Below are 24,951 nucleotides of genomic sequence, written 5' to 3'. Positions count from 1 at the left end.
AAGTAACATCGCACGTGTGCAGTCACAGTGAAATGCGCGAAACTTGCACCGGTTTTCCTGCGCGAGCTGCAGCTTTTCATTATGCATGCACAGCTGATCCCGTGTACACAGTTTTGCATATTTTCAGCTGGCTTCAAATGCACCGTGCCTCCCAGTCACTCTGGCTTATTTGTTTTTAAGTCCTGCAGACTTTGATGTGGCCTGTAATCGTGTCCAGTCTATTACGGAAGCGCTGGTCCAGCTCGTTTTTCTTTTTTGGGGGGGGGGGGGGGGTGTTCTGCATCTCCTAATTGGATGAATGGATTTAGTTTGTTTTTGGAACAACCACGGTGAGGCTCGCGTTTTATCTCCGCGGGCCCCCTCATCCTGCCCCCCCCCCCACACTTGCCCAGATTGATTGTATCTAATACCAGACAATGGCATCAATGAATTCAAGTATGCCCCCCCCCACACACACACACTCACACCTCTCAGGCAGACAAGAAAGAGAATCATTTGCATGCAGGTGACACGTTCAAACGGGGCAAAGCGGAATGAATCAAAATGCAACTCAACAGTTTCTATTGCTTTGACCTAATTATGCATCCATTTTTCTGCCGTCCCTTTTTCCACATCAGCTAGTCAGATCCCATTCAGACAAACTCAGGATGGCTTTTAATGGAAAAGTTCCCACCGATACAGTGATTCACTGTAGTTCGGCTGACTTAAATTGAATTTGCTGTATATTAAAAATGTTTAAGTGAATATGATTCACCTCATGTTGATCAGAGACCAGACGATGCTGATCAACAGCATCAGTGGCTTCCTCCCCTCCTGGAGACGGTTGCACATATCATCTTACTGACCACAGGAACCACCACATACGATCCCAGGCTGCGACAGACAAGCACCAACCAGCACAACATTCATGATAGCGGAGTATTGATCCCTGAGGAAATTCAAATCATGTTTACTGGAAATTACTCAGATCGCCCCCAAGACTCGCAGCCGCCTGGATAAACACCGTAAAAACATGTGATTACGAGGATCAAATCTTCACCAGAGGTGACGTGACGCGTGTTGTTTTCCAGCTGTGGGTTTGTTTTCGTTCCCAGAAGGCCACCAGAAATTAGCCGTAGATGCAAATCACCTGTTAAACCCATAGATTTTGTTTTGTGTCCTGTTCCGCTCTGCTCCGGTCTTCGCCACCGGCCGCGTTTACTGTCTGGCCTGACATTAACACCACAATGAGAATGACCTCATCACACATCCAGCCAAATCATCATAAATGACATGATATTAACTCTGCCAGACAGCTTTATTATTTTTTCGCTGGCGCGTCCCCCGTTCTGCTTTGGTTGGTGGTTCTGTGCCCTTGTTATCAGGCCCTCCAGACTCCGCTCTCACTGAGAGGCGGAGGAGCAGAAAGATGGCAGTAATTCATTTTGGGCCACGCCACAGGCAACGCTCCTTTTCCCTTCTGCCCATTACCTCCAGACCAGACCCGGCGCCTCAGCAGGACGCCGCTCCTCTCCTCTCCCGCCTTGGCCCGAGCCCAGCGTCCGCCAGGGGGGCCGAGGTTAGTGCTTAGTGGAAGACCCACTTCAGACTGTGAGCACCACCTCCTCCTCTCAGCATCTGAAAGCAGGCTGCAGGAAAAAACAGGCACTCTCCGTCCAAAATAAACTCACAGCACAAAAATATCATTGCCTGTAGTAAAAATAATTGGTTTAAAATGTCAAATGTTTGAATTTCACTCGTCTGCAGTAAATAAAACATACATACTAATATAAGCTCCATATTCTCTAAAGATAATTGAAGGTGAGGGAAGATGGAAACTATCACAAGCCGCGTGTAAGCTACATCGCATCGCTACGATTATTGGCTGTTTCCTCTCATGACTTCCTGTGTCATCTTCAGCAGGGACGGTTCAACGTGCGTCTTCCAGCTTGCAAAGGCCTCCGTTTCAATTACAGCCCAGTGTTTTTTAAACGAGGAGACGCACATCAAATCCAAGACGCCTCCATGTTTACGACTTGAAAATGTTTTTTTTCTTTCCCAATATTGTCACAAGACCTAATTTGTTCCCCTGCAAGCATTTGGGTTTGTTTTCCCCGTCTCTGTTTTGACATGTTGTTCCTGAGGAGAGCAAAAGAAATATCCCATTAACAGACTCTCTGCTATCTCCCTACATAAATCACTGACATGGAAATGAAACTGTTCTGACAAAAAGGGAGATGGATAGAGGAATACAAATGCAAAGGCATTACACACATATTCATCCCCTCCCCTGTTTCACATAAAGGCACTTGAGCAACTGGAACAACTTCTGAATAGACAATTAGGAATGTGATTTAAAAGGGAAGCATTCTGAGACGACTCCTGTACATAATTACATCTGAGCTGTGTTCTTTTCACGAGATGGAAGCTTTGTCTAATCAACGTGGACCAAGTTGCAGATTCTTTGTTAAAGTGCCACAAATCCATGGATTTCTGATTATTGCGATAAAGGTTTGTCCTCCGGTTGTGCAAGAATTGTGAAATCTCTTCCTATTCTCCCATTATAATTTGTTTTACTTAGGCCATGGATCGTTCTCTCCAACATGCATCAGCTTGAAATCCACTTTGTACATCTAATGGGCCCAAATACTCCGATAACCAGAACCTCAGCCCGTGTTGCTATGGAGAAGTCGCCTGACGGAGGTGTAAATGGGAGCTGTAGCAAATTAGGATTGTTTAGTTGTGCTTTTCAAGCTGCCAAAGGTATTGTCTAGTTTTAATAAAGCCAGATCATTAGCATGAACTCTGTGCGTCTCCGCTAGGGAAGCGTGCGAATGAATTTTAAACCCAGGGAACATCGGAGGGAGTCACTGCAATAAGTCCTGTTGATTCCAGCCCCACCGCTGCTGCTGACCGCTGCTTAGAGGAATTAGACGTCAAATAACGGCTTGGTAGATGCAGCAAGCGACGCATTCCTCTGTGTCTTCATTACGTTAATAGAAACTGCTGCACGTCTGCACGTATTACAGAGAGATGCTAAACTGTACCTGCAGCAGCAGCAGTGGGAATAATCTCACTTACCCACTGCCGTGTCGTAGATCTTTGTCCCTCTTGCTCCACAAAAACGCACAAATTGACACGATGCTTTGACACAAGCGTGTGCAGCTCAGATCACGGCCTGTTGCTCCTCCCGGAGGAGGAGCTGACATTTGCACACCTTAATCTTATCACATCCTCCTGGTACTCGTCTTTATGTCTCTCTATTTTGGGGGCAGATTCTGCCTCTCCTGTATCTGAGAGGTGCTTTAACTTCAGTGATGAACTCCGGCATGTATGATTCCCTACAACAGCAAGGAGCTGCATGTACCCAATGTCCCAGTAAAGATAATATCGGTCCACACTGTGCAGATGTCCTTGATGCAAAAAAGAAAGCATCAAAAGGAGTAAAACACTGACCAGCAAGAAAAGTAAAGTAAAGCAAGTAACGTTCCAGCGGAGCTAGAAGGCAGCAAATGCAGAGGATTAAGTAAGTTTCCCTTTGAGAAATTAACTACTACACAAAGTGGAGATAAAAGACGAGACAGAATAACAAGGCCTGTTTGCCTATTCAGAGGGTTTAGCCATGTATTAAAAATCATAGCGTTAAGCTTCCTGACAGATGCTAATGAAGTGATGTTTACATTTTTGATTCGCTGCCTAAACAAAGATAAGACGTGCTCTCGGAAAAACAGCAAGTCGCTGCAATCCAAACACATCCATTGAGCCTGTCACCAAAGACATGACAGCTTTCTCTTCTTTTAACAACAATGAGTGACTCATTTCCATATTAATGAGAGAGGAGAAAGGCAAGTGGGTGGGAGGAGGGGTGTGGAGCACAGGGGGGGCGATGTTGCTTCTTGTTGTCTTGGCACCTATTGACAAAGTCTTCAAATGGGTTGTTAATGACCGGCCTAAAACACAGGGAGCAGCCTGTGGAGTAATCATATCAGCGTGGCGGCGCATGCATATCACGCCGCGCAGCTTCCCACTCCTCGCCGCCGCCGCCGGGACGTATATGCGGCGGCACGTGCGCCCACATGTACGGCCGCTCATCCGCAAAAGCCACACTCCACATCCCGCACGCCGAGAGGCATCCTCATCCCACAGGAAGCAGGCTTCAGTCCACCCCGAGGAGCTCAAGAGCACTCAGGCCTGAGTCTGAGAGACGAGATGAGCAAGAAGCAAGATTTTGAAATATTTCACAAATAGGGTCAAAGGTCAACTTCTGGGTTGATTCCAGTTTAAGTTGCATGTACATTATTATAATCTTAGGAAGCCTGCTTATGTCTTATAATGACTCAGTGCCTGTGTTTTCAGTTTTGATTATTTTTAACCTGCACTACATTTTCACCATCTCCTCATTTCTGTGCGTGTTTGTGATCCTCCAAGGCAATCATTGGAGCACTTGACTCTAAGAGGTGTCTCCTAGACGTAATCTTCCAGTTCATAGTGCATGTCATTAGCCTCCTAAATTACAAACATCATTAGCAGAATTGATTCAACTTAGCCTCCTGGGGGGCTTCAGCCGGCTGCTCCAGCGCGCCAGGAGCCCGTTGTGAGCGCTGTTTCACAAGTTCAAGCAGACGCGTTGGGGGCGTGAGCTGCACCCCCCCCCCTTCTTCATCCCTGCACAATGAGGTCCTGCCTCTTCAATAGAAAAACAGAGCATGTGTGCTGCCTTCACGTGATGGCCGTGCTGCGCTCGCTAACCTCATAGAGGTCACGACCTGAGGACGAGAAGAGTGGAATGTTGAATATATATAGAGAAACGTCACACGGGCTTCATATACAGCGTTAGCATTAAACATCCACATTAGAACATGGTCCCTGTTCTCTGGAGTAGCCACTTACTGCTGCCTATATAAGAAATATAGTGGGGGCGGTGCGTCTTCAATAATTCATCAAGAGATTGACACGTCGGTCTCCGGGGGCCTCAGTGTGGATTGTACAGTATGTTGCTCAACTCTCCTCAGAGACTCGCTGAGAGCTCGGCCTGCGAATTTGTCTGCGTGGAGATCGGGGTCAGAGTTCACAGTAGCCTGACACAAGCGGGCGCCGCGTGGAATCCACACCCCCTCTTCTAATTCGATGGTGAAATAATCTCGGAAGCGGTCCGGACTCCGCCGAAACGAACGCAGCGACGCGGATCAACGCTCGTTCTTTGTGCAACAAGTTCCTAAAAAATGGAGAGAGGGGGAAAAAAAATCAATCACGTGATGTCATCTGTGACCCCTGTGCATTCACGAATCACTGGAGGTCACATGCTTTCCTATGCAGCCTTGTCAAATCAATACGTGCAACACAGTGAAACTATATTTAGTAGCGACTGCTTTCAGTTCAAAGGAGAACTATTATTGTCCAGTATGTATGTGAACCGGGTGCTAATGTTGCAGCAATAACACAGTTTTTAAAGTCACTGCTGACTTCAGCAGCACCGACACATACGCCTCAGTGTACGGATATTAAGGTCTTGTGACCTATTAGAGGCCCATTAAAAGTCTTGTGACTTTAATGGGCCTGGGTCTGATTTAGCAAATTTCTTTGTCACACACACACACACACACACACACACACACACACACACACACACACACACACACACACACACACACACACACACACACACACACACAGCCAATCTAATGCATTTTTCTGTACCTTAGTTTTTGTCATTCATTTAATTAATTTCATCCCTTTAAATATAAACAACCCCGATAGCATTATTAAACCCATCTGGAGCAAGAACTAGGTGACAGTAAAGAGGTTACTGGGATCAGAGCGCGTGGCCGCGCGCCATGACGTCGTACTTTAGGTTTGTGAAGTTTCTGCAGCATTTCAGCTCAGTCGTATTAATTTGTGTTGCCAGGTTGGCTTTTAAAAGCACACGGAATCAAAACGGTCTGCAAAATTAATGATGAGCGGGAAATTGTTCCTGTAATTCTAATGTGATGTGTAACAAAAATGTGGGGAAAAAACTGAAATAGGAGACTCGCTTGACCACATCGTTAGTGCCGAGCACGTGAACAGCAAGTGTGCACGCGCGTGTGTGTGTGTTGTAGAAGAGGAGGGGGAGGGGGGGGGGCTGCTTCTTCTTCTTCTTCTTCTTGGTTTATGTCATTGGTTTAAACGACCCAAGACCCCGCCTTGATATAAAAAAGAGAGTTAGACAGTGTGACTACAGCCAAAGAGAGGCGGGAGGGAAGGAGGGAAGGAAGGAAGGGCAAACAAGAAGGAGCGGACCAGAATTAAAGCAGTCAAACAGTTGGACAGATACCTACTCGACGCTTACGCTCGGCTGTATTTTCATAAACAGGACGTGTCTGCGCGCGGCGTGCAGCCCGCGCCCCGTCAGGTTATCGCTCCGCTCCGTCCACTCGCTTCCACGAGACGAGGAGCACGGGGGATTAATACGGTGGAACCACAATTACTCCAGACCCGCACATGAAGCGACGCGGATGATGCTGCCGCCGCCGACGACGGCTGCGTGAATCCAGAAGAGCAAAGTCGGCTCCTCAACTTGCGACCAGACGTCCTTCCCCAGGTAAGACTGCGCTACGGACGGGGACGCGTCCGCCGAACACGTCCGAGTCCGGTCGGCGCGCGCGTGCTCCGCGCGTGAAGAGTTCGTTAGCCTGGACTGGTAGCCGTCGGGCGCCAGGTCCGCAGCCCGCCGCTCCGGCCATGTGTGTCCACCTCACTGCGCCATGACGAGGGGGGAACGGTCGGGTGTGTGCGCGTGTTGGGAACGTTACGGAAAAAAAAAAAACGGACGTGGACGCGACGGGGCTCGCGCTTCCCTCCATTTTTCCCACCTTGGCGCGGCGGGGTGTTCGCCAAAGACGCGGACGCCGCGCCGCCTTTGCACACAACGAGCCCCACGAACGGAGCGTGTCTTGCGAGAAAATAGGAAGCGCATTATCAGTGAGCTGCGCTCGCGCTCGTGTGTGTGTTTGCGCGCGTGCTCGCGCGCTTTCCAGTGCCCATAAAAACCCCTAATGCCGCACACTTGACTCGACTGAGTGAGTTTTCGCAGGCGGGATAGTGAAAAAAAGACGTCATCCTGTGTAATCTCCAGCGCCGCTCGCTGCTGCGTCTGGCGCACACATCTGCACCACACCGGCGCTGACCTTTCACATCCATAGCGCAATTTCAGCAGTCGTTCAGGGCATCTTTGAAGACGATGGCGTGAGTCATTGCCGAGGATCAGAGGCTGCTCAAACTTTTCTTTTTCATCGCGAGTGGACGGTTCCTGTGATATTTTGCCTCCGAGTCTCACCAGAGGGGATGTTGTGGTTGTGTTTGGTTTGGAGCGGGCTCCGCGGGCATCAGCGGAGCTGACGGTCATCCTCCTGCAGCCTCTGGAGGCTTCGTGGTTGAGAAGTGAAGCGAGACCTGAGCCGGGCTTCATTTTTGGGGAAATGCTCCTAGAAGTGACTTTAGAAAAGCACCAGAGGGGCAACAATGGCCTGCTTTTGCAGTCAGTATGTCAATGAAGTAGATATTTGCATCTGTGGTTTATTGTAGCAGAGTGGGAAGTTTGAATATTGGTCAGGAAAGCCAGGCACAACACTGTATGAATGAGCTGCTAATTGCCTCGTGCTACATTTGTTAATTACACACACAAAAAAGTTCTTACACACTACAGGGCTAATTAATTCACTCTGAAAATACAACAGTACACGTGTTGGCTTAATGAACAGGCCGCGTTCTCCTAAGTTCTCACACATACACGAATCAATATTGGGAGTCAATGGGATCTTAAGTAAGAATGAGGATTGTGTCATGCTAGTCACAGTGATGGGGGGGGGGGTCAGGCCAATACAGATGTGTGTCGCTCAGACATCTGCATCAACCACTGACAAGGAAGCGGTTAAGATGGTGGACAGCACAACACAACACAACACAACAGCGCTGCTGTTTTTATCCGGCCCTTAAAGCGCTCCTAACAGCGATGCGTTCACTTCCCTCCCGTTCCAGGTAATCCAGCCGTCGCGGGGCCTCGCTTCCTTCCTCGCTGCCGACCATCCGCTCTCCTCTCGCGACCGACGAACTTGCCATTCACAGGTTGAGATGGCAGCACCCCCCTCACCCCCCTCACCTTCCCCCATTGTGTGCGTGTGGGGGGGGCGTTTCCTCAGAGGAAGCCGGTCAGACCGAGCGGAGCAGCCCGCACTCTGCCGTCCTCTGCTGCGTTGCCCAGCAGCGCCCTATAACTCAAGGCAATTGAACGTCTCTGAGGGGACCTCTGTTAGCCCCGTGCAATATTTATTACCATCCATCATCCAGAGACTCTTGTACGGGTGAATAACAGTGGCTGCTAAGTTCTGTGTTAAAAAGTTCCCCCTCGCTAGCGACTATTAGATGGGATTTATGGGAGCAGTTTTCCATGGAAGTGCTGTGGAAGCGGACTTGGGTCTCTGCATGAACGGTGAATGAAATTAGCTTCCCGTGTTTTTCTTATTAATTAAAGGTTTTTGCATTTTCCCAGTACAAATTGTATCAGGTTTGATCACTCACTACTTTATTTATTATAAAGCCCAAATCTCAAACATACATTTGCTCTAAATTCTTAAAATTACTTTCTCACATTCATCATCTTACATTTTCTTTCAAACTAGATTTGGGCGGAAATGAAAAAGTTTTTTGAGCATGTGACTTTTTTTTTTGGTAATTGACTATAATTGAGCTAATGTATAGCAGATACAATTATTAGTTGTTGTAGCTGAACAAGCGCATAGAAAAGTGCAGCAGTTTTACAATAATTGGACTGCACACTGGATTCCTGTGTTTTCAGCTTTAGGAAAGAAAACACTTCCCTGTCTTCTGCTCGTGTGTTTTCTGTTCTACAAGGCTTTTTTGTGGCAAATTACCATTTATCTAATGGTCTAATACTCAGTGTGGTTTTTAATAAGGATCATATAATGTCTGCATGTTGGCCTGGTGATCTGATGAATCCTCTGTGTGCTCACCGCCTCTCGATGGAATCTTTAATCTCACAAAAACGAGATGGATTTATTATCTTTTTGAGTGTGTGCATTTGCTTTTGTGCTTGTTTTGAGGTGCGTTGGAAACAGCAGGGATCAACCTGAGAGCGAGTGGAGCTATAGTGACGGGGCAGCGCTGTCAATGAATTCCTTTACTGGGCTTCTTTTAGGTCATTTTAGGAATATGTGTTTTTAATTGGTCTCTGAAGGCTCAGACCTCTCCTCCTTTTTTTATTTTTTTATTTTTTTTATTTTGGTCTGCATGATGTGACTCTGTTGAGCCGAGGAGCCCCGGAGCAACGGCGTTCATTTGAAGTCCGGCGAACGTGCTCATTATCTCCAACCAAAGGCAAGATTGATTTAGCTGAAAGGAAAAGAAAAAACCCTCACCGAGGTAGAGCTGTAAACTGATCAAGGCGCCGATTCTGGCCGTGGATTGCTCTCCGTTCCGACGGGTTTAAATCCGAGCACTGCAGTGGAAACTACTTAGTATCTTCGCTACTCCCAGCAAGCAAAGGTGCCATCACTCAGCAGGAGCTGCTCTCTGGTGGCTTCAGAACTCATCTAACCTTTTAGAAATGCTATATTGAAAAGATATCTCAAAGAAACATTTTGCTTGTCATTCCCATTTCCCTGCTCCTCTGTTCTCCTGAGGCATTTTCCAGCACCGCGTGTATGTGTGTGTTTGCGTGAGTGTGTGGCTATCAGATTTTTTTTTTTTCCTCTCCTGCCATCACTTACTCCCCCATCGCTACAACCTCATCCACTGTGATTGTGTTCGGTGGCGTTACACGGGGGCAAAGGATAATTGGCGCTGGGGTTGTCTTGTTCACAGCAACAGGGAAAGTGGGACCCCGTGCCAGCGCTATTCTCTGTACATACAAAGGCAGCCGATGCAGCGATAGGGCTCGCATAAGAGATCGTCAGTGTTCCCTAACACAAACAGATGTGTTTTATTCTGCTGGAAGCTAGCGGAGCTGAGCCGCTACTAGACTCAATCCGCCGGGCACTCGGTGCCCTGGCTGTTTGGTTCCACGCTGCATTAGCGTGAAGGAAAACAGGAGGTGGCTGTGTAATAAAGTGGGATTGCATCCTTGTTGTTGGGCCTTGTTAAAGGTCAAGTAACGCTTGTACTTCACCCCCTGTAGGAGATGTCAGTGACGGCCCCGTTCGCTTTAAGGTGCGGCGTCGCCGGGCAAAGCAGCAGCAGCACTGCAATTAGTTATTAATTATTTTCTTACAACTTAATACTCTTTCATTTAATGCATATTAATTGATGTGCTCCCGAATCCGCACTCAAATAATCCACCAAGGATTTCTCAAAGGCAAGCACAAAAGGCTTTTATTATCTTAAGGAGGAAGTGGTCTTTGGGGACATAAAGTGGCCCCGCTCAATTGTGTATTACATTATGAAACAGACGTAAGTGAAATGAAATTACAACGTATCACCAGCTCTGAAGGATCCTGTTGAATAATTACCTCGGCAGAGCCATTGTTGCGATGTCAGACTTGTTCTTTTGGATGTGTTGGGGGGAGAGAGTGTGTGTGTGTGTGGGGGGTTATAAAGTCCTCATGCAAGAGAGTAAAAGGCAGTTTCAAGGTTAAACTGTGTGAAGGCTGTCTGTTTGGGGAGGGTGGATTAATTTTATGTCCCATAATGTGATTTGCAACATCTCCTCCTCTTCTGCCCTTGTTTTTTTTTTTTTTTTTTGGTGAGAGCCTGATGAGAGCTGAGGGCATTTACCGCCTGCATTTATAAGTGTTTACAGGATGCTAAATGCAATTATGGGATATGATGCATGGTGCATGTGTGTTTGTGTGTGCCGATTAGGAATTCAGAGGCAACCTACTGATTCACACTGGACAAAATGAGCTTTCTCTCACGCGTCTATAAGTATAAGTAACGCGGTGAAAACGCTTAAATGCACAGAGTCGTGTGAACGCGGCGCGGGGAGCGGTTCGAGCAAATTCACCGTGCATCATTAATTGCAGGGCAGGCTGCGACGGGAGGGAGAAGGACCACCATGGTAACGGCAGCGAGATCCCTCGTCGGCCCGAGAAGCCTGCTGCACTCGACATTTTATCACGCGGTATCTGCAGCTTATCGCCGCGTATCTGCAAATCAGGCCTGTTAATGAAGCTGTTGGCTTGTCTCGTTTGGGAGATAATTCCATGCAGTGCACGCGCCGCCGTAGATAAGCGCGGCTTCGCCGTTAACAGAGAGGTGTGAGCAAGTAATACACGGCAAATTGTGTGCAAAATAATGAAATCAGTGACTGGAGTCTTCTTAATGGTGGCATTTCCTATATTTTCGTTCGGAGATATTGATGTTGATACACAGCTTTCACTGTGGACGGAATCACCACTCTTAAAAGGACGATTCACTGCTGCAGCTCCACCGGCTTCTTTCATTGTTTCCCTGGTGGTCAAGCAAATGTAAGCAAACGTATGCACGCTCGGAAATTGGTTTGCCACTTTCGCTTTTGTGAGTTTCCGTTATGCCAGAGCCGCGGACACGCGTGGGAATTGAATTTGCCTCCTTTTTTCTAGTTTCGTCTAGTCGCCTGTGTCGCCGTGGCTGTTTTTCGTTTTCCAGGAAAATCTCATCCCGTGCTCTCGTGAGGGAAGCAACGATCAGTGCGTTCCCTGCTGGTCTCACCCTCCCAAATAACAAGTGCAATATTGAGCTCTTCCTCTTCAAGCAAAAGTTTCATCCTATTGAAGTAAACACGATTTCTAGCGGAAAACCAAAGGCATCATCTGTTGCCTCTGCTGTTTTCTTACACCCTCGCCCTCTCCTTTTTCTGCACATATCTTCATTCCCCATCCACCTGACTGAAGGTCCCATCGCTTATGTAACGTCTCTAAACATTTGTGCAGCATTAGGTGAAGCCAGGCGTGCCAAAACTGTGCAAAACATCCCTCTGTGCGCCCCGTGGAGGTGGGACAGATGGCAGCCCTCGTTCTCAGCCTTGTAAACTGCCTGCGACAGGAGCGGTGGCGCTTGCACAGTTGAACCAGGGCAACGCTAGCGCCGTGCAGCCAGCGGTGGACACGTTCCCCGGCGGAGATGCTCATTTTGGAGGCCATAAAGCGGCTGCATTGGCTCCGGCCATGTCGTCTTTGGCTGTTAATTACGCGGGCCGTGTGTATTGATTCGCCGGCCGCGCACGCGCATAGCGTGTGTGCCGCCGGCGTGACTCCACCTGCGGTCCAGCCTCCGGCTCGGGTCGGGTTTTCGCATGAGAGCATCAATCACGGCGTTAAAGAAGGTGACCCGGAGTTGTTTTCTAATTCAGTCATTAATCACGCGGCGGCGGAGCGTTGGGCGCTTTCACTTTGTTCCCCCTTTTAACAGCTCTCTGGGCAGAGTTCATTACTGAGTAAACAGACAGCGGAACGCAACAGAAATGAGTGAAGATGCTCGGCGCAGGAACCTCAGAGGTGAGATCAAATGGCAGGCCGGGTGATGATGAGGGATGTTCATGGCTGGCACTCCGTTAAGACGAGCATCTTCCCTGCTGGCACCTAATGAACATCTACCTTGCGAAGCGGTTGTTCGGCACCTTTTTGTTTTTTTTCCTACTCTGAATTACGGGTCATTTTCATCAAAATGCGCTTTAATTGCTCTCAGCGGCGAGTCGGGCGAGAGGAGCCACTAATAGAGCGAGCGAGCGAGTTCCAGGGCAACTTGGCAAGGTGACTGGTTTATGGCAACATTAGCCCTGTTGATTTGAATAAATCTCCATGGCCGCTCCTCCTTTTGTATGCTAATGAACGCCAGTGATGTCCTTGCAGGATGATATTTTAGGCTGGAACTCTTGTTTTTTCTGCGCACTCGGCAACGCCCCCTCCAGATGTCCCCCACCGCAGGAGGCCGCGAGGCACATGCGAGAGGCTTACCGCCAACTACGCGCACTCTGATCACCTCTGGGGGGGGGGGGGCGCTTCGGCTGACCTGTTACGAAATAAGAGCGTATGGGCTGCAGAGTGTTGCTTCTATTAGTAAGAGAGTTAAGTATCGCTGAGGAGGAAGGGCCGGTGTGTGTTGGGCGAGCGGGGGGGGGGCATCTCTGAGAGGAGAATGTTTTCGGAAACCACAGACAATGTACCATCTGCACACGGCGGGGTGCAGCAGCGACACTGGCCCACTGCTGTGAGGAGCTATTGCATTGTTATTAAATGGCTGTTGCCTCATTGGCAGCCATATTAAATCCTCAGATCCTGGGCCTGATGCAAGGTAACGAGGGAAGAGAGAAGGGGGGGCGGAATTAAAACTAAAGCCCTAGACCAGTCTGGCCTCATGGATGCGGCGACGCCATGTGCAGCTGCGATGGCGCACGATACAAGATGGCACCACAGGCGTCTTTAAAAAAAAAAGAGAACCCAGAAGAGGCTCTTACACCCAGTTCCCCCGCTATTAGCGCAGCGTCTTACACAAGGTGCGTCGAGAGGACAGTTTTTCTACTCGGGACAGATTCTCTCTTTTTTTTTTTTTTTTCCCATTTAGGATCTGCTGCCAAATCGTTTCATTTCAGACGCGGCCACAGAGGCTGGTGTGTGGATGGGCTCCTGCTCCAGCAGCGTGTTGACTTATCGATGCTCGCTGCCCTTTGTGCTCACTGAACTAGTGGCAGACAGTGCATGAAATGCCACTGAGGAGTGAGAGTTGATTAGCTCCTCCTGCTCCCCCTCATCTCGTTCCCAAGCACTCGGGGCAGTGAAATGACTCCGGAGCTCGCGCCGTCTCCTGGAAACTTTTTCCGTGGCAGAGGTTATTATAATGGTGATAAAATGAACAAAACCCAGCTTTTTCCGCAGCCTGTTATTAGCATTGTAAAATAATCTAGTCTTTTACTGATTAATTATCTTTTGTGTGTGTTTTTTTCTGCCACTTAATTAAAAGACTCCCACTTATTAAGTTTTTAACACAAAGTGCAGCAACTGCACCTTTCGGAGCCCAGTGATTAATTAGTCTCTCAAGGAAATGTGGACAAATCAATAGCGCAGTGCTGTGGGTTTTTTTCTCCAGGAAGCAGTCATTCAAAAGAGCACATGGTACGTGTTCATACAACGTTTCGTCATATTGGTGCCAAATGAAACCGGTTTACCACAGCGTGTTCAGGCAGTGATTGGCCGGAGCCTTAACCCGTAATGGCTTCATCACGTCGTTACCTGAACAGACAAAGGCCAATTTACCAGTGTTACAATACTTTTAAAGCCATCCTGTTAGTAGCTCACTCAGACCTCTTCCCAGTCTGGCAATTGTACGAGCAGTGAATGGCGAATGGGCATAAATATGCATGCACACTCCATCTCCTCCTGTTTTTTTTCCTGACAAAAGTTTCCAAGGGCCTGATATTTTTTTTTTTTTTTTTTTTCCCCGAGTCCGTCATCCCGCCTGACGGAACCTGACATTTGGAAAGGTCTGCGGGGAGGATTTGTTTGTGACAGCTTCAAATTACAGTGGCACAGACGGCAACGGGAGTAAGGGGAGGGATGGAGGGATTGTGGGAGAAAATGGCTCTTGCTTATTTAAATGTCACTTCAATGAGGTGAATGTGTAAGCTGTTCCTTTTTTTAAGCATTACATGTGCATTTCTCACAATAGCAAAACATTTCTTGCCATCTTTCATTCTGCGTGTGTCTCTCTCCGTCTTGCTGTTTGGCTCGGGCTGCGTTATTGGCAGCCGGCTTTAAGCCGTGTGAAGCTTCGCCAACATCTTGACAGTAACCACAAACCATTTAGTTGTTTGTTTTGTGTAGGTAGCGGCTGAAGGGCCGATCGCTCGGGTCCGATCTGGATTTGCTGGACTCTATTTGGATCATGCTGGACTCTATATGCAGCAGAATAAAACACATACTAATTTTCAGGCTCTCCCACTCGACATCCAAGTGCAAGAACAAAGCAAAAGTAAGAAAGAAATGGCTTTAAGTACAGTCTGGGGGAGGAAACCAGACAGAGAAAATAACCATATATCTAAAGTGAGTTCTCTTTATAAAAAGCCTGTTATTTCTTGTCAGCACTCAACTCACTTATAAGTGCAGCGGGGGCTCTGCCTGTCACTGACCTTTTTAACAAGTATGAGAAGACCAAAATACACAGTGTCCCCCAGTGATGATAGTCAAATGTCAGTCAAACTCAAGGACCGCCGCCTGCAGACTCTTGTACGGAGCTTCCAACAATAGTAAGGTGGAGGAGGTGTGGAGCCCCCGTCTCTCCTCCTTGACAAATGGCTGATGACACTGCTGGATTAAGTCCCTATAAGTCATGGCAGCTGCTTGGAACGGATGGCGAGCACCTCCACGTCTCCGGCTTAATCGGTTTCAGATGCGTTCAGTTTTCGCCTATAACTGGAATATTCATCACACATGCTGGCTGCAATTGTCAATATATTATGTGACTTAAATGACTGAGCTGTTTTTTTTTTTTTTTTGGCCCACTTCTTCATTTCGCCCCTCCTGCCATGACACATATTATTGAAGAGCTGTCTGCCTGTTGTACCACAGACGCGCTGAGCTGCTGCAAAGTTTCAGCCATACTCGAGTTTCAGAACTACTGCAAACAAAGCATCGGTTTGAACAGAGGCGTTTTCCATAATTACACTAATGCATAGCAGAGTATGCTGGGGTGGCTCCCCTGATTAATGGAGCAATTACATAATCCATTTCACTGAATTATGAATGTGCTAATGATGAGCTCGTGTTGGGTAACGATTCCTGGGGTTTGCTTGTGTAAAATATGAAAAAGGAAGTGTAGAGGGCTGTGTTGGCAGATGTTTGTCTAATCGTTAGGGAGGTCGAGCTACAGAAGAAGAAACGCGTGACTAACCAAGTATCAGGGGTTATCGGCTCCTACTGTTTCCACTTAGACCCACAATCTCCTGCTATGAAACACTAAAGTCCACCAACGACCACCTCGCTGTACAGGTGAAGCTCTGTTGGTTTAAGAGAAAAGTAAACATCTGGCAGCTTTAAACGTTTTACAAGACACGAAAGCTACACGCTGTTCATTAAATATTTAATTTAATGGATGTGTGTTCTTTTTTTTTTATCAGTTGTGATTTTTGGTACGATCAGCTGCTGCCAATTATCTCCTTCCAGTAAAATACCAAATCTAGCTTTCAGTGTTTGACAAGTGCTCCACGTCGCTGTCACCCACAGTGTTGTCGTATTTACCCAAGACAAGACAGTTTTAGAGATCTGTAGCAGAAGGAGGTGTCAGTGTGCCACTCACGTCGCATTTCTGCATAGCATTTACTGCCTGTGGCTGAGAAATACAGAAATCTGGATATTTTACCCTTTTAAAAGCTCAGGGGTTCTATTGCCTCTTCAGTTTTTGTACTATTCACTCTACATCCATTTATTTTTAAAGTCACTCAGACAGGCCATGCTGGATTTCAGCACCTGTTGTATCAAGCCTGCCGTCGTTAATTTGACCATCACGTCGTCATCTGAGGCCACCGGTTGTCATGGTTGTGATCCGCGGACGCATCCTACCACTTGCGCCTCGAGCTGAGTTGTGTACATCTGCTGTAAAGTTGTGCGGGGTTTTACTGGTTCACGTCTTCTCTCCCGGTGAAGGCTGGGTTATGTACTTCACGTCTTTATGGAGTGAGACAGATGGTGGTTGCTGAGGTCACATAACACCTCAGACTTTATGACCACCTGTAGTGAAGAGCACTGTCACATTACTGGTTTTATCTCAATGCACTGATAAAAATTAAATTAAAAAATCCACAGGAATTCTGTATATGCTCTCATGGATTAATGAATGTTTACATCTTCCCTCTGGAGAACAAGAGTTAATTGCAAAAACAAGTTTTAATTGGGCTTGTGTTTACAAAATGTTGTCTTCATGCCCTAGTTATACATACAAGAATAAACGCATTTTCTCAAGAGATTGTTTTGACTGAGTGGATTACACACACAATGTTATGCATATGAATTACAGATTTTTTGTCTCGGTGCAGATCGCTGTGTAACAGTAACGCCTGTCAGTCCAAAATATGCACTGGGCTGTTTTAGTTCGGGATGATTGACGTCTATTATTTCTGAGGCCACAGGGTGTTTTAGGCTCTCTGCAGATGTGTCTGCGCTGCGTCTGGTTCATTTGAAGTTCAGCATGTGTCCACTTTCTTAGGTAAACAAACCAGCCAGATTCCACTTTTCCAGCAGAAGACACTTATCTGCTTATCTGTGATAGATAATAGTTTTCCTTCTCAAGGCGTGACATCTCTTCATGTGCTTTTTCATGGCAACACAGTCGACTTTGAGCAATGAGAGAGAGAGATGCACTGTTTGCTACCTGGTCAGCAATGAATGAGTGAAAATCATTCACGGTTGCATCTTGCAAATCTGTTTCCTCCGTTCATCTCGTGGCCACGCGAGAAGCAAGACCTCGCTTTGTTTCAAACGAAGCAGTAAAAGTGTGCTGCTTGTGGAAAAAGCGTGACCTTTCTCCAGGTAGGGCCTGGGAGTGCAGTTTATTACTTTGAGAGTTGCAAAGTGGGGGAAACATCATGAGTTTGTCTACTTGCAGGACACACAAGCAGCTGTTGGCTATTATGTCATTTTCTTTTGCACAGCCACTGTGAGCTGTGCTATTCTAGTCCAAATTGAACAGCACCTCATTTTATAATCTATAACTCAGTCGGAGTGATATTAGATGGACATCTTATTGGGCCGTCTCGCAGGTTTTATGATTCACTGCTTGTTACCGCTTGTGCCAAATCAATCTATAAAAGTGCATTTTCTATTATGTTCTGTTTTCCACTTGCAGTGCAGGATAAACAAACACGTTAGGCATCAGTCACTCGGCCTCCTTCGCTGAGTCAGTTCTGCCCCATCATGATGCAAAGGAAACGGAGCCTTTTGCATTAGATGCGTTAGATTAGTCATTTGCAAGCTGAGCTGATCTGCAGGCTCATTTTTTGCTTTTCATTATTTTTATTCTTGCACCATACCTTCCAAATTAAGGAATCAGTGAATTTATTAGACCAGTCATTAGGTGAATGATGACGAAGCAACTCTTCAAGACACATTTAGCATATTTGCAGAAAATGTGAGTGTGTGTGTGTGTGGAACATATGGTGTGTACAGATGGATAGCGTGGAAGTGGATTATGGTGTAGAAGTGTTTCAGGGTGTATCGTGGAGGATGGATGAGCTTTTTTTGATGCCACCATTCAAATTTTGCATAGGTAGGCAGGTCCTAAAGATATTTTTTCAGTGAAATATCACTTTAAGCCATCATTGAAATCCTTTTGTGTATCACTGCGGCCAAAATACAGAAGCCTTGAAGGATTGTCGACTTTGAGGAACTCTTTGTGTAAGCCGAAACGAGTCGAACCAGGATATTTAGGCGAACGGTGTCATAGTGGGAGAAGGTGATGCAGGAAAAATACCTAGGTAGGGTTTGTGAGCCCCCGGTAATGGTAACATCCTGACTCACTAATGCAGAGCCTAACGACCTGCCTGATTTGCATAAAATCAACCCGGCCGCCTTTGAGGATGTTGCTCTGTAATTAATCTGTGGCGCACCATACAGTGTGCCCTCTGAAAGGCTTCATTAACCTGTGCCTACAAGGCGGTCGTTGTCCTGTGGATCCCAGGAGCCGCAGCGAGAGACTATAATACCTCGCGCGCTTGGTGCTGTCGCAGAGGTTCTGCAGAGAAACGAACCCCGAACCTGTTTGACTGCGTGCGTGCTGAGCTGATGGGGTGGCGATGGACCGACGTCAGCTCGGCTCTGTCAGGTGAGGACGTGTGATTTCATGGCGTCTTGTTTAGTCGGTCTGCGTTTTTCACAGCATCAGCAAGGCTTGCCTGGAGTTAGTGGTACTGTAGTCTCCCATCTGTGTCATCTCCTGAGTGCAACACCAGCTTGGCCCACTTCTGCCTGACCGACTACACTCCAGCGGCTCATCTGGCCTCTTCCCTCCTCCTCCTCCTCGCTCGCTTCCACGTGTGGGGTCCAGTTCTCACGTCTCTCCTCCACAGACAGAACAAGAGCAACCAAAGCCCTCGAGGATGTCCCAGGTGAACCGGGCCGAGGGTATCGCCTCGCAGCCGCCGACGGGTCGAGCGGGACCACCCGTCTCGCATTCACACGCGCGCACTTTATTCTTACTCCATTGAACGCACACATGCAGTACACATCTAGGTCAGCGAGGGAAGAGGGAAGAAAGGGGGAACCTTTAACCTACATCACGCCTGCTCTGTTTTCACAGGCCGCAGGGGCTCTGAGACCTGTGCTAAACGAAACAACCCCCCCCTCCCCATTTTTTGGTTTGGATCCTGTTGAACTTCCTCACAAATTTATTCATTGCGTCTTGTCTCTCTGTCCAGTGGGTTTGTTCTTCTGTCGGCTCTCTCTTTTCCCAGGAGTCAGATCTGGTTTCTTAGCTGCAAAATGCTTCAGTCTGTTCACCAACTGGTTGTTGACTCTATAAGTCTGCTGTTGGGTACGGTGCATCGCTATCTGGGAACTCCCAGCTGATTTGACTAAAACCCACCTTTTATCACCGTCGTCTTTTGCTTTTGTCAACTTTTTAACGATCGTCTCTAAAAATGAGCAGCAGGGTCTAACCCATGCCCCCCCCTCATATTTATTCAGAAAATCCTTTTTGGTTTTCCCACTTTGACAGTTTGAAGGCTTCACCAGTGACGGCTCAACAAGCGGCGTGTTCATTTCGATCAGGTGCAGGACGGGTTCCTGTTCGTGTCTCGGTGAAGGAGAGCACTTGTCAATCATTTGTTGCACAGCAGAGTCGAGAATGAAGCCAGTCCCATGAAAATGCATGTGAAGCACTGACACATCGTAAGGAAAGATTTTGTTGCCTCAGCAGGACTAGATGTCAGTCTCTCGCTGCCTCGAGTTGGAGACGGTCGGTCAGGCTGAGTATTAAATTACTGTACTTCCCCAGTATCCTGCCTGTGAATGACACTATAAATACTACTTAATGTAAAAGTTAAACAAATTTATGAATGCAGTTTTATTTATGACTTTATATATTTTGCTGATTATAAGAATAAAGCTTTTTTTATAATTAATAAAGTACCTGTTTGTTGTCTAAAAGTCAAATCTTGGGTGTGACCACTCCTACTGGCTGAAAATGGCATTTCTATGCAGCTCAGACCGGGTCCTCACACATCACTGGGTAACTAGGGGACTTGTCAGAATGATGGAGACCATGAGCACATCATCATCATCATCATCCATTGTCCACATGTGTGTTACTTCCACCGAGGGTCGTCCTTGTGCTCGTGGCCAAAGAATGTCACTCCGGGCCGCCGCGGGCTCATTATGCCATTAGCTGCCTCAGGCCTCAGTCCATTTGCTGGGCAGGGAGTGTGACGGAGCCCTTTCACAGGGTCACCCCTCCTGCTGGAGGCCGCTCAGGCGAGAGGTGTGTGTGTGTACGACGGTGTTCACCTCGCACTCGGAGAATGTCTCGGACACTAATCATGATTTAGTGCAGGATATGAGCTGAGGTGCGCCTCATAATCACTTCACATTTATGATTTGTGTCGTATTCTGTCTGGCAGACGATGCACAGAGAAGGAAGATGGATTCTTTGTTTGCGCTCGCTCTCACTGCAGTCACGCCATGAGTGTGCATTTCAGGCATAGCTCGCTAAACAACCTAAATCAGGCCTAATGAGGTATCTGTCATGCTAAGGTACACATGCCGTCTTAAGGAGGGGATGTTCAAGCACTTCCTCAAGTTTTGGTGCCATTGGGGTTAATCCATCAGAAGCATGTGTAGGCTAACGGCTCCTTCCCACCCATGTATCACCTGGAGAGGGCGATCGGCTTAATCTTCTCATCCCGAGAGGTGGCAGGTAGGACGTCAGGGGGAAGTGGTAAGACTGAAACATAGGCGAGAAGAAGGTTGGGGTCTTTTTTGACTTAAAATAAATGATTAACTAAATATACCCCTCCTATTGCTGTTCATTTTAGGACCGGCTTCGATCTCTGGGGTCCTGAGGATTGAGAGAGAGCTGGATATGAGGGAGGGGAACAGGGATTGCAAGCCCCACCATCCTCACTGGCTGTTATGGAGGGAGACGTCACAGGTTTACCCACAGAGGGAGAGGAGGGGAAGGGGGTTCGTTTGCCGAGTTGAGCTTTTGGATGGTAACCGAAATGCCTGGGGATAGAATGGTTTCACTTTAACTTTAAAGTTCAATCACATGTCAGATGTTTGTTTTTCTACAATCTATACTGGATTTGGCTTCATTTTCCCATAGCAGGAAAGCAAAGTAATGCTGGATGTAAAATCCTGATCTTCTCAGCTTTGAAAATGAGTTGCTCCATGTAAAATGCTTTTTGGGAAACTTTTACCGGACGCTTTAAATTCCTCAGCATCTCGACTTTTCTGCTGGAACATCAGCTGAGCACATTTGGATCTGGACTCTTCCTAAAGTTGCCTCGAAAGTTGAAAAACAAACTGTGATGAAGTTAAAACCACACAACCCAGTGCTGCTCCGCTGTTTTATCAGTGCGTTCACAGGCAGATGCGCACATACACAACAAAATGTTGTGTTCGCTGAGGTTCTAATGAGTCCCAGTAGCAGCGGTTAGAATTTTTTCCCCCTTCCTAATTTGACATGCTTCACTAGGGCTGGGTCCCTCTTGCTCCACAGACCTCAAATCCTCCATGCGGAGGCCTAATGAATCTCCATGCTCACAAACAAAGGACAAACAAAACAAGCTGCAAACACTCACTTCCTGGAGCTTCTAATTGTCCCAAACATGTCAATCAATCATCGCAGCTTTTTTTTGCGCTAAGAGTTATTAGCCGCTCACGAGAACATATCACTTTTCACTCTGCTGGGGTTTTACACCCGTGTATTGGGTTATAACGAAATGCGGCGAAGCTTCTTTTCATTTTGCTCCTGTGGTGTTGCTGTTTGCCGGAGTAGAGCCTCCTCCACGCTGGACAGTAATTGAATCGAGGCCTTTCTTGCCGTCCGGTGTGAGTCGGTGTGAGTGAATTGTTTTGGATAGTTTATAGGGTAATAAAGTCCCTCCGCTCCAACACCTGTCATGCTGCTTTGCGTTGACCACCACCACCCGTAGCCGCTCCATGGCCACGACCAGAGCTAGCATCTATCTCTGTCCTTTGGATGCTTCTGGAAACGTGTGATCGGGCCGGTAATTAAAATCTTGACTCAATTAGCCCCAGCGTTGTTGACCTTATTTGCAGGTTAGGATGCAGTATCTTAGACCCAAATGCAATTACTGCAGCCATTTTCCCCGTATCTGATCTCCTCATCTGCTTGCTTCAGCTGCTGGTGAGCACTTGCTGTTGTAAATACTGCAGAGTGCTTTTCCTGGACTTCCTCTTCCGATCACAGCGGCTTTTTTCCCCCCTCCTTTCTTTCTTCAAAACAACTTCTGTCGCTGTTGAAAGCAACGGCTGAGTGGGTGAGGAGTAGGTGGACGAGTGGATGCGGCACTGATCGCACCGGAGGACTGTATTTGTTGTTGTTCCTCGTCTTTCATGCATTACAGTCGGCGTTTGGGCTCAGTCACGTCTAATGTTTCAGTGAATAATGTTAATCACACCTCTGACAAAACCGTGCACCTTTGTAAAACTGACATTATTGGCCCGAGCAGTTGCTGCCTTCTGCTTTTGCGGGCAGCTTTCGACATTATTAAGGAATTGCGCATTAACGGGAGTCAGCAGTTTTCCCTGCTGCAATCTCATTACATTTACAGGGAAGGGATGGAGAGCAACAAAAAAAAATTAATTGGAGGCATGCGATAGTTAGGACAGGAGCCTGGGCAAGGGCGGAATAAATCACAGTGTGTGTGACAGCTTTACGGCTGTGGTGAGAGAGAGTAGTGGTTAACTTTAATGGGAGGAGATAGAAATGTTGAGTTACTTTATTTTTCGCACATGCACTCATCCCCCCCCCCCCCCCCCCCCCCCCCCCCCCCCCCGTTCTTCAGCTCCGCCACACAGCCCCTCACCCCTGAACTGTTTGGACTCGGCGTGATATATAGAGTTAATTCAGCCCGCGCCGCACTATAATTCATGCGTTTCGTGCATTTAATGTCGCGGAGACAGCGCGCAGGGTGGGATTGTTAATTTTCTGCTGAGAGGCTGCAGCCTCCCCTCCCTGCACACACCTCTCTCACCTACTGTGCACACAGTCTCCACCCCCTTTACCTTCCTCCATCCACCTCTCCTTCGTCCATGCCCTTCAGCGCCGTCTTGTATTTCATTTCTATTCATTTGTGAGTTCATTTGGCTAAAAGACCCTCATCTCCAAGCAGTATTTCCTCCAGCATAAGGTTCTGTCTTAAAAAAAAGCAAACCTTTTTCTCTTTTTCGTGTCCGAGCCCTGCGGTCACATCATGACCCCACCCCCCATCCCCAAGTTCATTGAGGTCATCCCCACTAGGGGCTGACCCCCAACCTCCCCACCGACTGAAGCCCTTTGCTTTTGTAATTGAGGGGAAACGCTGGCTAGTAAAGCAACTTTCAGCGGGGTAATGGGGCCCGCTCCCTGCGCAATTGATTTATTCTGGTTAGCCCTCTGTGTGTGGCGAGTGGGGGTTGTGTGTGTGTTCTGTTTTGTGCTTATAGAAGCAGATGGATGGGGTCACACCTCAGCAGACATTATGAGTTCTATTAGGATATTATACCACATAGTGTACACAAAAGTGACTGAACTCAAGGGCTGCAAGTAATGATTATTTCCATTATTGATGAAAGTGTCAGCTAGTTTATGATTAATTGCTCGAACCATATAGACTATATGCGAAGAATGTTCAAATGTTTGAAGAGATCCTGATATTTTTAGCTGCAGTGATATAAATCAGCACATTCTCACATTTGAGAACCATTTTCGAATTCATGCTTCGTAAATGCCTCCAATTAGCAACCAAATAATCAAGCGCCACTGACATCATTTGATTAAAAGCACAGACAAATGAAAACAAACGGTAGTTACGCACATTTGGCTCCAACAATTCAATCAAGTCATCTGGAATTGCGAGTGCAGCTGAAGCAGAAAGGTTTAATTAACCTCAATCTTGTGCAGAAACTCTCAGATGTTGCTCATTTGTAACCGAGCGTTGAGAGACGTGCCATCGCTCCGTTTCTGCAGCGTTTCGCGGGGTTTTGGCTCGGACCCGCCAGCCTTAGATAAACAATGAAATGCACCCCCACACCCCACCTCCCTCGCCCCGGGCCTTGAACACAACTCGGTGTAAAGATGAAGCCGTCACCTTACAGCAACTTTAACATGGAAAGTCTCTCCTGCAGAAAAGTTAGAAAAAAATTACTTCTGTTTGTGGTCTGGCAGAGTTGCAGAGCACATTGTTTCAGTTATTTATTTTATTCCAGCTGGCAAGGTAGAGGTGAGTTTTCTTCTTCTTTATTTTAGCCGTGGGAGGGGAAAAGAAAGGAGGTCACATTTGTTGGCAGTGCTGTGGGAGTGAGCAGATACGAGCGACTGAGAGGGCTGTGTGTCAGGAGACGGTTTGTGGCAGGCAGGAGGAGAGAACCCGGCTCAGAGGAGGGCTTTTCTCCGCCTTTTAAAAGGCGCGGTGACCCCTCGTGACCCGGCGGGTTGAAACCGAGGCCACGGCCGCGTCTCAGGCGCTCATTGAAGGACAAACACCCCTAACAGCCACTATTTAATGATACTGAGTAAAACGGGCGAAAACAGCTTCTGTGTATAGTTTTTGAGTTTCCACGGCTCAGACGACACGTTGACCTAAACCCCGAGGCAGTCGGTGTGACCGTGTGTGCAATCCCATGATGCATCTTTTTTTCACGGCGCCTCCTCTGTTGTGTGGAGCTGTGTACTGTCGGGGCCTGGGAGGAGATCTCATTGAGCTTTTTCTGCACTCACTCGTCTTTATTTACACTATTCATGCGTGACCATGGACTTGCATTAAAATCTACCGGAGCGCTGATATTATTCTGC

The 24,951-nt window shown here is 47.4% G+C and overlaps 1 protein-coding gene and 1 long non-coding RNA gene across 5 annotated transcripts in view; one reads left to right on the top strand and one right to left on the bottom strand.

Moving 5' to 3' along the window:
• Positions 1 to 479: 479 nt before the first annotated feature.
• LOC129603406 (uncharacterized) lies at positions 480 to 6,436 on the bottom strand. 2 transcript variants are annotated; one of them, XR_008693228.1, is made up of 4 exons: positions 6,297 to 6,436; positions 4,870 to 5,194; positions 1,471 to 4,745; positions 480 to 1,385 (listed from the first exon to the last, which is right to left on the bottom strand). It is a non-coding gene; the product is annotated as an uncharacterized LOC129603406 (long non-coding RNA). The 2 variants fall into 2 exon arrangements; XR_008693227.1 differs by having other exon boundaries at positions 481 to 4,745.
• LOC114845909 (C-terminal-binding protein 2) overlaps positions 6,189 to 24,951 on the top strand; it is a 64,330-nt gene continuing 45,567 nt past the window's right edge. For 2 of the 3 annotated variants that reach the window (XM_029134492.3, XM_029134493.3), the window contains exon 1: positions 6,190 to 6,559. The gene's annotated coding sequence lies outside the window, so the exon portion shown is untranslated. Of the gene's footprint in view, positions 6,560 to 24,951 lie in introns of all 3 variants that reach the window. The other variant, XM_029134491.3, reaches the window with a different exon arrangement.

The sequence above is a fragment of the Betta splendens genome, chromosome 19 (genome assembly GCF_900634795.4).
Source record: "Betta splendens chromosome 19, fBetSpl5.4, whole genome shotgun sequence".
NCBI lineage: Eukaryota > Metazoa > Chordata > Actinopteri > Anabantiformes > Osphronemidae > Betta > Betta splendens.
This window is presented reverse-complemented; position numbering and strand designations above follow the sequence as displayed.